Below are 14450 nucleotides of genomic sequence, written 5' to 3' on the forward strand. Positions count from 1 at the left end.
ATTAAAGGAGTAATCGGATATGTAATTACAGCTGACTGTTCTTTTATTGTTCTACGCATCTAAATAAAGGAAGTTCAGAATAAATTATAGTGTCGCTTATTAGTTCTTCTAGTCATGTTAAATTAACCGCTGAATAGCCGGGACAGCTATGCAAATATCACTGACAGAGAGTCACTTAATTAGTTGGGCTGGGCATTAGGACCTGGGAGGCTACTGTTCCTCCCAGTTCCTGAAAGTGGGGGTGGGCGGGTGTGTGTGCGGCTCATTGCACCTTCCAAGTGTATCCTGCATTCACAGAAACTGCAGCCAGGACTTCTTCATGGGGTTCTTGGAAGTTTAGCCAGAGGGGGCTTCTCAGGATGCAGTAATGTAGATGTGACCTGGAGGAGGTGAGTACAAGGCTGATCTCTGTGTAGAATGACCACACCTGGCACAGGTGAGCAGCAGAACATTGAATATTCAGGCTTTTCTTTGTAGCGATTGTTGCTGACCTCTACAGAGCACCGATCTATATCATGGAGTCGCTAGAGGGCCCAGCTTGTGTTCTTCTACGCTACTATGTATTGTATCACAAAGTTTTCCAAACTTTAGAAAAGTTTTATTCTTCTTCTTAAAGGGCCATACACAGATATACCCTTTGTTTGTTTTGTGCTTATTAATTTGTGAAAGATTCATTCCCTGACTGATAAGAAGTGGGAAGAAGTAATTTGATCTACTTGTAGACTCTGCCTACTTTGGCTGTATTGATTTGTTGGGTGAGCTTGTTCTGTACTTGTGGCAAAACAAAGTGAAAACTTGTTGCAGCGTTTGTCTACGAATGAAAGGCACAATATGTATCAATTCTTCAATTCATGAACTTGGCAAATTATTTCTTCTGGTACTACCATATTCGTGTTTTTGTTAAATGGAGTCGGTGGAGAATGCTTTTTCCTGGATCCGTTGGCGAACTTGAGTCTGTAGTTTGAGGCATCCGCTTTCTAAGGGCCTTGTGTAAGGCCGGATTCACGCAAACGTTATTGCGCACGTTAAATAGATCCCACTGATTTCAATGGGTTTGTGTGCGTGTTTGCGCAAGGGAAAACTACGCAGCGTGCTCTTTTCCTGAGCATTTGTCCATATTTCAGTCAATTGTTGCATGATTGCATTTTTTTTTTCAGCGCGCAAATGTGAACAACTTGCGTGTACAGAAAAACGCGTGCAAATGCGCTTACACTCGTGGACCCCTCCCTCAGGCCAGTGTTACACAGTGGACATTCTAGAGCAGATGCGCAGCTCAAAATCCTCTCCACTTGGTGTGGCATGCACCCCGTCATTTGAAGAGGTCGAATTTGCGCCATAAATCCGCTCCAGCTAATTGACACGCTGCGGATTTAAATTCCGCACCACATGTCGGTATCTGCTCTGATCTTGGGCATTTTACCTCCACGTGACGAGAACAAGAATCTAAAAAATCTCATTCATGTTGCTGCGACTAAGTACCGTGCAGATAGTCTGCCCGGAAAATCCACGGTAAATCCGGCTCTTGTAAACGTGCCCTTCGAGAGAATCTGGTCTATACAGGTGACTGCGGACGGCTCATTTTGTTTGCCTTTATAGATTAGTCCATTTTTGGGATCCATATTATGGTTGCAACACCAAAAATGTGCGGTTCTGCTAGACGGCTCTGGGATCCCCATGAAATCCTGTCCGTATCGAGGCGCAGGTGTCTGTAGAGCCCCTTTAAAGCGTCGTACCAAAACTGGCTTTAATCTCTTGTACATAGAATAGGTATTATGTTTGATCGTGGGGAGGGTCTCTCCACTGATCCCAAGATCAGGGGTCCTGTGTCCCCCTCTTCTTACTGCAGGCTCTCTGCACGCATTCTCAGTAATGTAGAGACTGGTTGGAATGGTGGTCGCACATGCGTGGTGTCGCTCCATCTTCTTCAATGGACAGAAATAGCGGAGTCCAAGCGCTTGGCTATCTCCAGTGACCCTATTGAAGTTGAATGGAGTGCCACCATACATGTTCGACTGTCGCTCTATTCAATCTCCTCCTCACTGCGGGGGTGCAGCCAGGAGTAGAGGGGTCACGGGACCTCTGTTCTTGGTAGTAGGCGCTGCGATACGAGAGGACGTAGGGAGATATAACATGCCATGATTTGTCTTCCTGCATGAAAACATAGCTCATATGCATGACCCTATTTGTATTTTGCAGCTCGTGTGTTTTGTTTTTTTGTTTTGATTTCCCCCGCCCCCCACAAGGCCGGGAAAAATGATCCCTATTCTCTTGAATGGGTTAATACACATGAGCGTTTTTTTGGTTTTTTTTTTTTATGTGATGCTATGTAGGAAAAAAAAAATTGCAGCATGTTCTATCTTTTTGCAATATTACGCATTGGGGCCAGCGGCAGCAGCGCTGCATTGTAGGGGTGCGTTCAGATGCTGCGATCAAGGCGCAGCCTTGCAGTACTTGTAGCCAAAGCAATGACATGATGGCTACAACTGAATGCACCCGTGAATGAGCTTCGCACATGTGAATGTAGATATTTCAGGAAGTTCCCAGGGGGAGGGGGGGGGGGCAGGGGTTTTTCTGAAATGACTACAATCGGTGTCTAAACAGACTGAAACTGGTTCCAGGACAGTATTCAGCTCTGGAGAGCGCGGCCTTCTTACTAGCTCGGTCCCAGCAGGGTAATGAATACCAGGCTTTGTAGGGGCGCCGGCCGTCCTCTGACTTGTCGTAGACTGTCAGTACTTGAGGTCCAAAACCCACCCAGCCCTCCTCTTCTGGGGGGGGATTGTGCTGCAACCATTTCCCACAAAAACCTCCCAGGATTTTGCCTGTAAAGATTTTTTTTGGCTCTTCATTTAAAACAAAAATGTTCTGTAAACCTTCTAAAGCCGTCAGTAACTGTAATGTCTTCATGGACGCTCCTACTGCCTGGATCAGCGTCTGCCAGGATATCACAGGTAGTAAGAACACCTGAGGCAATATGGGGCTGACAAGGATTACGTCATCTGTGCGAGGGCTCCTTCACACGGGCGATGCGCTTTTTCAGCCGCACGCATCCCGGCCGCAAATTGCGTGAACGGGAGGCAGCCGCGAACAAAATGCAGCTGCATCTCCCGTTTTTCTGCCCATGCAGATGACTGTATGCGTATTTTTTTTTCTCTGTCCAGATGATTCTTGCACCCCCAAAAATCGCCCAACTGAACAACTGCATTGTAATCCAGTACATCAGATGGTCACGATTTACGAGCAGCATTTTATCGCGTCCAAACAGCCGCGATAAGACGCTCGTGGGAAGGCAGTCTAATACTGAGGAAAGCATGATCTGCTGGGGTCCCCTGAGGGCTGGAGTTGGGGAACACTGGTCTAGACTCTAGAGATCCATATGTACCACATAGGCTACTTGCGCAGTTGCAGAGGGTGCTGGCCACCATCATATGGGGGGGCACCAAGCGGATTTAGGCTGGGGGAGATTGCCTCCCTCAGGTCCATCTGGCTAGATGATCATCTTGAGGAGTTATATGAATCGTTCTTCTCTTGGCTCTGTCTCCTCCCCTATAAACCTTTTAAGGAGCCACCATCAGTTCATTGGCACCCCTGCAACATTATTGCTTTATTCTTCTACTGTATTTATGTGCTTGGTTCTGGGGCTGTATTTTTGCTACCCTGCTGCTTTCTACACAAGTAAGATATTGTACAGGCAGACTGCCTATCAATGTTTTTACACTGGCAATGAAATCGCCCGATTTCTCAGCGCTGTGAGAAATCGCTAAATTATGAAGCCAACGGCTCCCTTCACATGTGCGATGTTTTAACGCTTGCAATGCAGCATGAAAGCAAAATTGTAGCATATCCTATCTTTTTTGCAATCTCGCACATTGTTTCTAATGGGATTGGCGTGGCTGCTATTGAAAGTAATTGGAGATGATCAGGGTCCTCTGCAACAGCTGTGATGGCAGTGGCAGGGGATTCCTTCCTCCCCGTTGAGTCCCCTCAACACTAAACTCTGTGACAGCACTGTCACAATGCTCATTGATGAGGGAATTCCTCGTGGTGAGGATTTTAAGGAGGGGGCTTGAAATATAAGACCTACCCTGAAAATAACTCATAGCTGCAGGAAAAAAAAAAAATAAAAACATCACCTTAGAAGCGCTGTCCTCTCCGGCGCATCTTCTAGCAGGTCCCCGGAACTCTTCTTCAGCATCTCTTCTGGCTGGGGATTGAAAAATCCCTGCCTCCTAAAAGCACTGCCTCTAATTGTCTGAGCGCTGTGAGGAGCCCTTACTGTTATGTTGGCGGCGGTGAGGGCACAAAAAAATTTGCACAGGGGGCCATCTAACCTAGGGCCAGCACTGGACTTGGTGTATAGAATCCATATCAAAGACCTGTGGGCACTATTGTCCTCTAGAAGCAACCTCCAGAATGGCAAACAATGGAGCATGACACAACTTCTATTTTTCACACCAATTTCCTAGTTAGAATCTCTGGAGTTACAATGTAGGCCTGTAAATGTTCGAGTGTTGCATGACCGGTCTATGTGCATGGGGATTTAATCAACTCCTTCTAATGTTAAAGGGGTTGTCAATGCAAAAATTATTGCTGACCTACCCTCAGGATGGGTCATCAGTACTTGATCACCAGGGACCAGCCGTTCAGGATGCCTGGTGATGAACGGATTGCTTGGCCCACATTCGGTGCAGTTGGATAGACATCGTGATAGCGGACAGGAGTAGGTAGGGAGGATACCATAGCAGGTTTTACATAGTCCGCTATTACATCCTCACATTTCTGCATGTGACCCCAGTATTGGAGGCAGAAGTGTAATGGCCACTTCATCTTCCATTGATTCCAATGGGAGTGAAGCCAGCTAAGGCACTTCCACTCCTACCCCTTTGATGATGGGCTGGGTGATCAGCTGATCGTGGGTCCCTGGTGATTAACTTTGCCTGGGAAACCCCTTTTTTAAAACTGTAAACCCACAAAAACCTTTATTGCTTAGTCACTGGATAGGTGATAAATGTATGATTACTGTGACTCCTAGGCTCATGAGGATGGTGCACCTCAAGTGAATTGAGTAGCGGTGTGCATGTGTGACCATCATTTCATTCACTGTTTATGGACATAGACAAGCGTCAGTCCCATGTAAGTGAACGGAGGGGTGGTCACATATGTACCTGCCCTTTTCATTCACTAGGGGGATTTTTGGTGCGCCGTTATCTTGAACCATGGAGGTACCAGTGGTCGGAACCAAGCGATCATACATTTCCCACCTATCCAGTGGATAGTTGCTAACTGTCTTTGGTGGGTTAACCCCTTTAAGTTGTGTGAAGTACTTAAGAGGTTTTTTTTTTTTTCTTCATGTAATAGAAATGGTCCCCAACTGGTACATTTTATGTCCTGTCCACACGGGCATCATGGCATCTGTTTATAATTGAAAACCGTGACTCTGTGCTAGAGCTGTCATATGAGGGGGCAAACGCTGCCCAACAAACCCTACTGAATTACAACTGGGTCCAACAAAATGTTCATCACTTCGATGGGCAGAATAAGTTTATGTGTTGCTCTCTGCCATCCAAAGGCAAATATAAATGTGTCCTTAACCTATAGAGCCGGGCTATGGCAGGCAAGGAGAAATCCCAGGGCTAAGGTAGCCAATGTGCCAAGACATTGGTGGCACCTAAGAACTGGTTCCTCTGGTTGGCCAAAACTAATTTGCAGCCTATCTCTGGTGTATGCTACTATGTTGGCAGGCTGGGAGAGGCAGAAGCTGAATATCAAGTAGAGACGTCACTTACTGCTCATGATCCTTTTTTTGCTTGAAGTTTCCGTAGATCTTTAAAGGGAACTACTTGAAATGGCAGATCAAGCGATTCCTCGCATTCCTATGTGACGGCTCTACAACTTTCCTTGCTTTCATAATTCAGTTAGTCAGACGGCAGCTGAGCAGGAAAAATCTAGTTTTTCAAACCTGTTTGCATTGCAAAGATTTTCTGCCGCCTCTCGTATAGTTACTATTAATATTCATGTGGATTCGTGCGCCTCGAAGAAAAGCACCAGAGAGAAGTAAAGACTAGAATTACCGCTTACAGGAGATAGCGGTGTGAAAACACAATGACTCGTAGTACAAGTCTTCTGGCGCTCCTTCACACGGGGGGGGGGGGCTGCTGTTGTAAACTGCATGAAAGAACTAATTTTAAATTGGGCCACTCTCTCTCAAAATGCCGCGGTAATCGCCGTACAAATCTCCCATTGATTTCAATAGGGTCTTGCGTTTTAATGCACCTCATCACCCATTACAATGATGGGTTGTGTTAAAAAGCGCTGTGACATGCATTCGATAATGGTGGTAAAAATCGCGGCAGAACACCGTGATCAAAGTTGTGGCCTTTTCCAATACGCCGTGTGTGAGCGGCCTTATGAGCGGCTTGTTAATTTTTAAAAAATGTGCCTTATTGTGTGTGTGGTGGTTAGAATCCTTTTGTACCTGCCTTTGGCCACACCCTCCTCCCTAACTTTCCCATTGCCCAGCTCTGGCATGTCGGACCCAAATGGTGCCTAATGGGTTCCATTCTGCTGCCATTATGCAATACAGTACTTTCCATCCACATGCCTATTCCTATAGGCTATAATGGGGCCCAGTGGATTTGTGTACAGCACTCGGCCCCAAAAGAACCACCTACCGGTAGATGAAGGGCCCTTTTACAATGAATGATAATCGTTCAGATTCTTTCTGGATTGTGGGAATTTTAATGATCACAGTGAATGAACGACGAATGATGATCAAGTTTCTGCAGGCAAAAAAAAAAAATCAAATGATGATCAGCCTAATTAAACAGGCAGTTCATATAGGAATGACTGCCTGTTTACTGTGAATGGAGGCAGGTGGGCCTGGACGATCCCCAGCCTGCTCTGCCTTCATTCACTGAGTGCTCCTCCCATGTACAAGGCCCCTTAGTCTGGCAATCCATTGAGTTTTATACGTCTAGAAGACCAAACAGCAATAACTTATTAGAAAATCCCGCTGGAGTTGTAGTTACATATTTTATATAAAATTCCCTCCTTACTAATGAATCTTTATCCTTTTCTTTGGCTATCTAATAATGCATTATTGGATGCCTGATCTCTGATAGACCTAAATATCCTCACTGCACATTAGATAAGGAACATGAAATGGCCTGTATAATGGGTTTTATATTGCGTTGTTAGAGATGTTGAGTGGTGATGTCATTCCTGTAAAATACTGATTCTACTTGTAGTTCAATGATGTCACTTGTCTCGACTCTATCTGGCTCCGTAATCAGGTCCACATGGTATCTGGCTGGATGAGATTGTACGTGGTTAGTGATGCTACAGTGAAAAAAAACCTGAAAATGTAGCGTTAACTAGCGGCGAGGTGCCCACCTCACCCACAACGTTCTACTTGCCTAGTCCTTGCTATTTCCATCCATGAGGGTCTTCATGTGGATGGTTTCTGGAACCTGGCAGTTACTAAGATTTTGATTTCCCATCGGTGGAGTGACCACAGAAGACCTCACCAGTCCTGTTGGCTATCATTGTCTTCTTCCAGGTGGTCCTGTGTTTTGCCGTTGGCTGTCCATATGGTCTGGAAAGGGTGGATTCACACGTGGTGTAAAGATCTGCCACAAACATCCACATGTCTTGCATATGGATCTTGTTGCAGATTATGCACTTCTCAGTACAAAGAGCGTAACTGGTAGCCGTTCTACAGCACAACTCTAGGATGTGTGAAGTCTCCCTAAGGCTACTGTCACATGGGCGAGTGCGATATCGGGCCGTGAATCGGCTTGATATCGCTTGCCAACATGCGATATTCCTGGGGATGCGAGGTGTTTTTATATCCAAACCGCCTCGCATCACTTGGGGGAAGTAGCAATTTATTCGTACTAGCCATACTAGCGTGTTTTTTTTTTTTTTGTTTGTTTTTTTTCCCCTCTATCCTGTTCTATCTTTGGGTGTTGCGTCCAACTTTTTCAGTGGGACTTTAAAAGACATTGCATGGCACTCGCATGCGGTGTGATGTCTACCATTGAAGTCAATGGAGAACGCTTGCGATCCACTGTGCGTGAAACGCGTGCCTGAGAATCGCAATTTCACAGAAGTGATTTGAGGCGTTTTTAGCTCAAAAAAAGGCCTTGCTTCGCCGTGGGGGGGGGGGGGGGGGGGGTGGACACTTGTTGTTAAGCGTGATATCGGGCTGAACTTCACGCTATGCTTTTCTCTTGCCGATGCCCCGCTCCCCTAGCACTGGACGGCGGTCACACTGCTCAGGGTTTGGCTCATCGCAGTGCAAGGAGTGTAACTTGTGGCCGTTTCCAGCAGTACGTTGGAGTCTACTTTCCAGAACTTGTAGCCCCCCTACTTGACAGCTGGTGTTTATCCAGTATTGCAGGGCGCCCGGTGACTCTGGAGTGGAGAGCGTTGAACTTGCAGAGTCCAGTTCACACAGATGGATTTCATTAATTGACTATCTCAGCTATTCTGTTACTTGAAGCGCACAATGCACACAGCCCGGCCATTCATTATGCTCCAGCAATCTACAAATAAGCCCATATGAGGCCTCCAGAAGTTTCCACTGAACTTTAACAATGTTGCCTTATTTGTGATTAAACAGAGATCTGTTGCTGCTCTGCTAAACAGTAAAGGCCGCTTTCACATCGGCGCTGGAACTGGATTTTGCGTGCGCGAATATACGGTCGTGTGAGTCCGGCCTCAGTGATTCTTGCGCCCTGTTCACTCCACATTTATGATCTTCGACATAAGTTTTTTGTTTTGTCGGATTCCCTGTATTTCAAAATGTATGGGGGGGGGTTCAGTATATGTACTGTCTTTTGTGTTTTGAGCAACGTTTTGTTTACGAACTGTACCCTCTGGGCGCTGGGTAGGACAACCCATGTAATGCAACGCAACAAAAATCCCTGTTACCCTACAATCCAGGATGTGGTAGGGTGATGCCCGTCCTGTGGCAGAGAGTAAGCCAGTTTTGTTGGGCTTGCTCACAGGGGGGCGGATTTGCCGCAGAAATTCCGTCCGGAATTTCGCTGTGGCAAATCCGCCTGCGGCTGCTAATCCCGGGATTTGCCGGCCGTGTGGACCAGATTTCTGAGAAATCTCGTCCACATGGCCGGCAAATCCTCCGCATCAAAGCCAGCAGAAGCTGGCACTGCGGCGCGGATTAGCCGGCTGCAGCATGCTCATTCTTTTTCTTCCTCCGCTGCGGCTGCGCTCACCTCTATGGGTGTGCCGGCCACAGTGGAAGAGCGAGTGGCCGGGCCGCTTCAAAACCCGGGGCTAAGTGCCGCGGGTTTTGAAGCAGCGCTTCTCCCGGCGGAAATCTCGTGGTTTTTCGCTGCAGCCAAACCGCGAGACTTCCGCCGGGATTCCGATGTGTGGAAACCCAGGCTAAGGCCTAGCAGCAGCAAGTGAGGCAGGGATTAGCTTCCGATTCCGTGGAGTGTGTCAACCCAGCACTCCGAGACAGAGGCGCCAGGAGCAGAGGCGTAACTTGAAGCTTCTGGGCCCCAATGCAAAAGCTGTAACAGGGCCCCCAACTATAAAGCTTTATTCATACTACTAGGCTTACTATAGGGAAAAGTTAGGCCTTATGGGGCCCCCTAAGGCTCCTGGGCCCGGGTGCAACCACATCCCCTGCATCATCTATAGTTACGCCCATGGCCATGAGTGCAAAGTCTTCAGAGGTGAGGGGGAGCGCAGCTGATTTCGAGTCAAAATCTGCATCAGTGGTGCGGCTTTTAACTTTTTAACTGTTTTTAAATGCAGAAATTGCCGCTAAGGTTTTTTTTTTTCTCCAATGTGCAAATTTTGCAACCTTTCCGCTACATGTTAACATGCCCTTATTGAAGATTGGGTGTGGGGCCTGAGGACTGATGGGGGTTTCTGGTGATATGACATTGTCCTCATGGAAGGGCACCAACACCGCTGAGGACCAGGGTGTTTGCTGCATGACGGTGTTGTTGAGTCATGGTGTGGCGGCATTACTTAGCAGAGCTAATCTATGTAAATGTTCTCGTAAAACAATGCTGAGTGTAAACTTCACTGAGTAGCATTTGCATTATCAGTTGTACTATCAATAACTTTTTTTTTTTTTAACGGCATCTCTGTTTATTGTCGGCAATAAATAATGGTTTTATTGTAGATCTTTTTGTTCGCATGAACTAATTATCACGATTGCTCAGAAATGAGTCACGCAGCCTTGGTGCCTAAGGGCAGTATGAGCTGTAAAGACGGCCCTGTCTTTACATCAGAACGTGTTGCTTCGGCTGTAAGCACGTGGATCTCTGCAGGCCTGACTCACGTGAATGGGATAGTCAGTGAGACGTCTGCAGCCTGTGACTACCCGTAGATGAAGCCTCACATCTGTGCAGCCGTTTCCCGACTCCTGGAAGATACGCTCGGTAACAGTCTGGCTTATGGATTCTATTCCGATACTTGGCAGTGGGGGTTTAATCACCAGCATAAGCGGTCTTGGCTATGTGCAATCTGTGTGGTCGCCCGGGCTCTGGCCCCCAGCTTGTAGGAGTGGGGTATCAGGCTAATGAAGGCTGAGGGCAATTGCTTCCTTAGGACCATCTGGTCAGATGATTGTCTTTCATGCAGCACCGTCTTGTGGAGCTACATGAATCATCCGCATCCTGGCTCTTGTTTCTTTCCCGCTGATGTGCCAATGTCGGCCCATCAGCTACAAAATAGCTTGGTGCTGGTGCTGTATTCATGATATGAGCTTGGTTCTGGTGCATGTATGCTGCTATCTTTCTGCACAAATCGACTACAGCCAATATATAGATGTCTTCTACCCAAAATAAATCCACGCAGGGTGCCATCCATGTCTAGCTCTCAGTGCCGGCCTTGGGTTAATGACAAATACTTTATTCTGTGAAGTGCCACCCATGAGAAGGTGGCTTACCTATAACTCAATGTCCAACCTTCGAACAGGGCTTGTAACAGGACTAGGAATATGAACAAGAGTCTTGACCAGAAGGATACAAGACCCTCCCTCCCCCCTCCCCCCCTCCCATGTATAGACTGGCTATTTAGGAGTCTGTACATGGGTGTTTTTTTTTTCCTGCAGGAGCCCTGTTACAAGCCCCGTCAAAAGCTCAGACATTAATTCATTAAGCTGTTACCTTCCAATAGGTGGCGCTCTTGAGGCACTATACTATCTTCCATTTACATACTGAGTTTCCCAGAGGATCCTTGCATGGCCTAGTAGTCTCTTTACACCTACTTGGCGCTCTCCACAAGAGTAAACCATACCCCTCCCAACTTTATTCTTTGAAGATATTAAAAAGGTTCTAAAGGCCCTTGTATCCTACACCAAGCCAGCAATGATCGCTCCTGTGCTTTCATTGGTCAGTGAATAGAGTCGGAGTGGAGAACGTTCCCGCCCAAATGCCTCCATTCACAGTGAACAGGCAGTCTATCATAGATGAACTGCCTGTTTTTCACAGCAGATGCAGCGGCAGGCCAACAATGATTTTGTGGTCTGCATGAGGGTTCCCATCAGCTTTTAGCACTGATTGTTCTTTCATTGCATGCATTTACACTACGCAATTATGCGAACCGCTCGACCTAACGATGATCGTGCCGTGTAAAAGGGCCTTGAGGATGCTATTTACACTTGCTAGAAAAGCAAATTCACTTTATGCCGCTTATTCCTGTACTCATCCGCTAACTTTGTGTAATGTTGGAGAACATGGCTGGGATTATTAAACCCAACTTGCAGCAATGTGAGATCTCTAATAAAAGTACGGAATGTGATTTATAATATGTCGGGGGGTGAGACTCTTCTAATTTGTTGTTCGGAGATGAGTGCTGCCAAGATGACTGCTGGTAAGGAGAAGGTGAAAGCCATTCTTAATCCTGGCTGAGCCGTTTGTCCTGGGGGACTGGAGAATGAAGACGGCGGTGGAGGGTAACAGTGGTCAGATGCGCAGCTTGAGGGGGCTGCAGCCAAGTGTGTCTTATGGGGGTGACCGCTCGCTAAAGCAGGGAGCTATTAAATCTTATGACTGGAGACTCAAAGTCAATTCTGTGATTCCAATGGAAACCCTAACAGCAGGAGTGTTTATAGTAAACCTATAGTCGTAAAATATAATGGATCATTGTCTTAACTTTGATAGACTGCAATTGAGAAGAACCCTTTTTTTTTTTTTTTAAGGGGTGTTACGAGACTTGGAGAATCTTTAAAATATATTTCTTAACTAATTCAAACTACATTTTTGTAATCTGTTTTTATTTTCTGATTTGTGGATGGTCGTGCCTTTTTTTACGTTTTTTTTTTTTGTTTTTTTTTAATAATTCTGTTGTGTAAAGAGGACTATGGGGGTGGCCATATTTTCTGAGCTATATTTTACAGCATTTTAGAATATATGCTTTACAGCAGCCTCATCCTGTGGCTGACTGCTGCCAAAGCTTTCTCTACTGATCAGGAAGTGACAGACTAGAATAAAGGCCCATTTACACGGAGTGATGATCGCTAAAACGACAGTTTAAGTGACAGATTTGAGAGATCCTCTTTGCATAACTCGTAAGTAGCTAATTAGCTACTTGGAGTTATGCAGACGGCGCGGGATACCACTGCAATAGCTCTGAGAACAATGCAGCTGTTTAGAATTTTCAAACAGCTGCATTGTTCTCTACTTTCAGCTGGTGTCCCACTGAGAACTGCCAGCGGGATACCAGCTTAAACAATGCTATCAGCACTGCATGCTGACGAGGCTCATCGCTCATCTCTAGCTGGCTAGAAATGAGCAATGAACGAATAGTGCACGTTTAGACGCAACGATTATCGCTCAAAAGATGGAATTTGAGCAATAATTGAACACAGAGCCTAAAGGCCCATTTAGACAACAGTGTGAAAAATGACAGATTTTTTTTTTTTTTTGTTTACTTTAAATAGATTGTGACCAATTTTTTTTTAAATGTTTAACACAAAAATGTCTGACCTGTCTTTTTTGAATTAATATACATTATTTCAAGGGGCTGCAGCACTTGGATGAGTGCCGCGTCCTCTTCAATGTAAACCAGGCACAGCGCCATACATCACATTGCCTGGTATTGCACCTCATTGCCATTTACTTGAGTCACACTAACCTGCAGAAAGGCCATCTGACCGATGAATGTGATGTCAGAGGCGACGGTGCTCCCCTGAGCTGGTTGTCGAGTAGTTGGACCCTGCACCAATCTGACACTAATTGCCTACTCTATAGATGGCTCCTGAACAGATAACAGACTTTATTGGACCATCCAGAAGAAATAACAAAGGGTGTTCAAGTCCCTCTGATTTCAGGATTGGTGTTATGGCATATTCAAGCGGTATATACAACATCCCAAAAATGAGAATACTCCTTAAAAAAACTAAACCGCCTTGTTCAGGATTCTTGCCTGCTGAACTAATGTGTATGGTACAATCCTTTTTAAAGGGGTTGTCCAGTTGTAAACTAATGACCTATCCTCAGAATAGTTCATCAATAGTAGATTGGGAGTCCATAGCCCAGGACTCCCACCAATCAGCTGTTCACCGGGCTGGTGCATTCATACACTGATGAGACTTCTGCAGAAATCAGACAGCCCCCCCCTATTCCCATTGCAGTGGCCTTTCTTGGTATTGCAGGCACATTGTCCATTGAAATTAATAAAAATTTGGCCTGCAATACCAAGCCTGGCCACTGCTGTTGGAACAACGGAGCTGTCTGCTTCCTGCAGAACTAAGCTCAATGTCTGAGCATATCAGCCTGGAAAAACGACTGATCAATGTGGGTCCCAGCTGGCAGATCCCTGCTAATCTAGTATTAGTTTACAACTGGACAACCCCTTTAAGTACTCTGAAATGACTACATTTATGAAGAATATTTTCAGCCTCTTCCTCCTCCCCACCCCCCTACAAGAATACTGGAAATTCCTGCCAAAACAGTTTATGGTGCTTTCACACATGCTGAAATGTTGTGCAACACACGGCGAAATGTTCAGAAAAATCCACAACGCTATCTGCAGGTCTAGCATGCAAACTTTGATGCCGATTTGCACAGGCCTTCATGCGGATTTTACGGCAGTATCTTTTGATATGTGGATTTTGGGGTACATTTCCACTGAGTGTTGTGGAATATTCTGGGGGGTACGTGAAAGCCCCTTAGATTGTGATGGTCAACAGGCCGGCTTCACAGCTCTCATTAGTAGCATGTTGTGTATTATTTTTTACCTATCTCTAGAGCTTAATGCTCGACTGCTAGTGCAGATAATGGATCAGCTTCCATAGCAACTAATTAGCTTTTTTGTCCTGTGCAGCTGAGGCAACAAGGAAAAATTTGATTGATTTGTCACCGGCGACTTCCCCTTTTTTTTTTTTCCCCCTTTGCTTTCTGCAATAGCTACTATAAAAATATATATTCCAGCATATGATCCTCGCCCTTAAGAGAGCATGC

The 14450-nt window shown here is 45.9% G+C and overlaps 1 protein-coding gene across 1 annotated transcript in view; it reads left to right on the top strand.

Annotated features, from left to right (window-relative positions):
* The first annotated feature begins 241 nt into the window (after positions 1-241).
* Positions 242-14450, top strand: part of TMEM51 (transmembrane protein 51) — a 42391-nt gene continuing 28182 nt past the window's right edge. Inside the window, exon 1 of the mRNA XM_066606727.1 lies at positions 242-389. The gene's annotated coding sequence lies outside the window, so the exon portion shown is untranslated. The remainder of the gene's footprint in view (positions 390-14450) is intronic.

The sequence above is a fragment of the Eleutherodactylus coqui genome, chromosome 6, assembly GCF_035609145.1.
Source record: "Eleutherodactylus coqui strain aEleCoq1 chromosome 6, aEleCoq1.hap1, whole genome shotgun sequence".
NCBI lineage: Eukaryota > Metazoa > Chordata > Amphibia > Anura > Eleutherodactylidae > Eleutherodactylus > Eleutherodactylus coqui.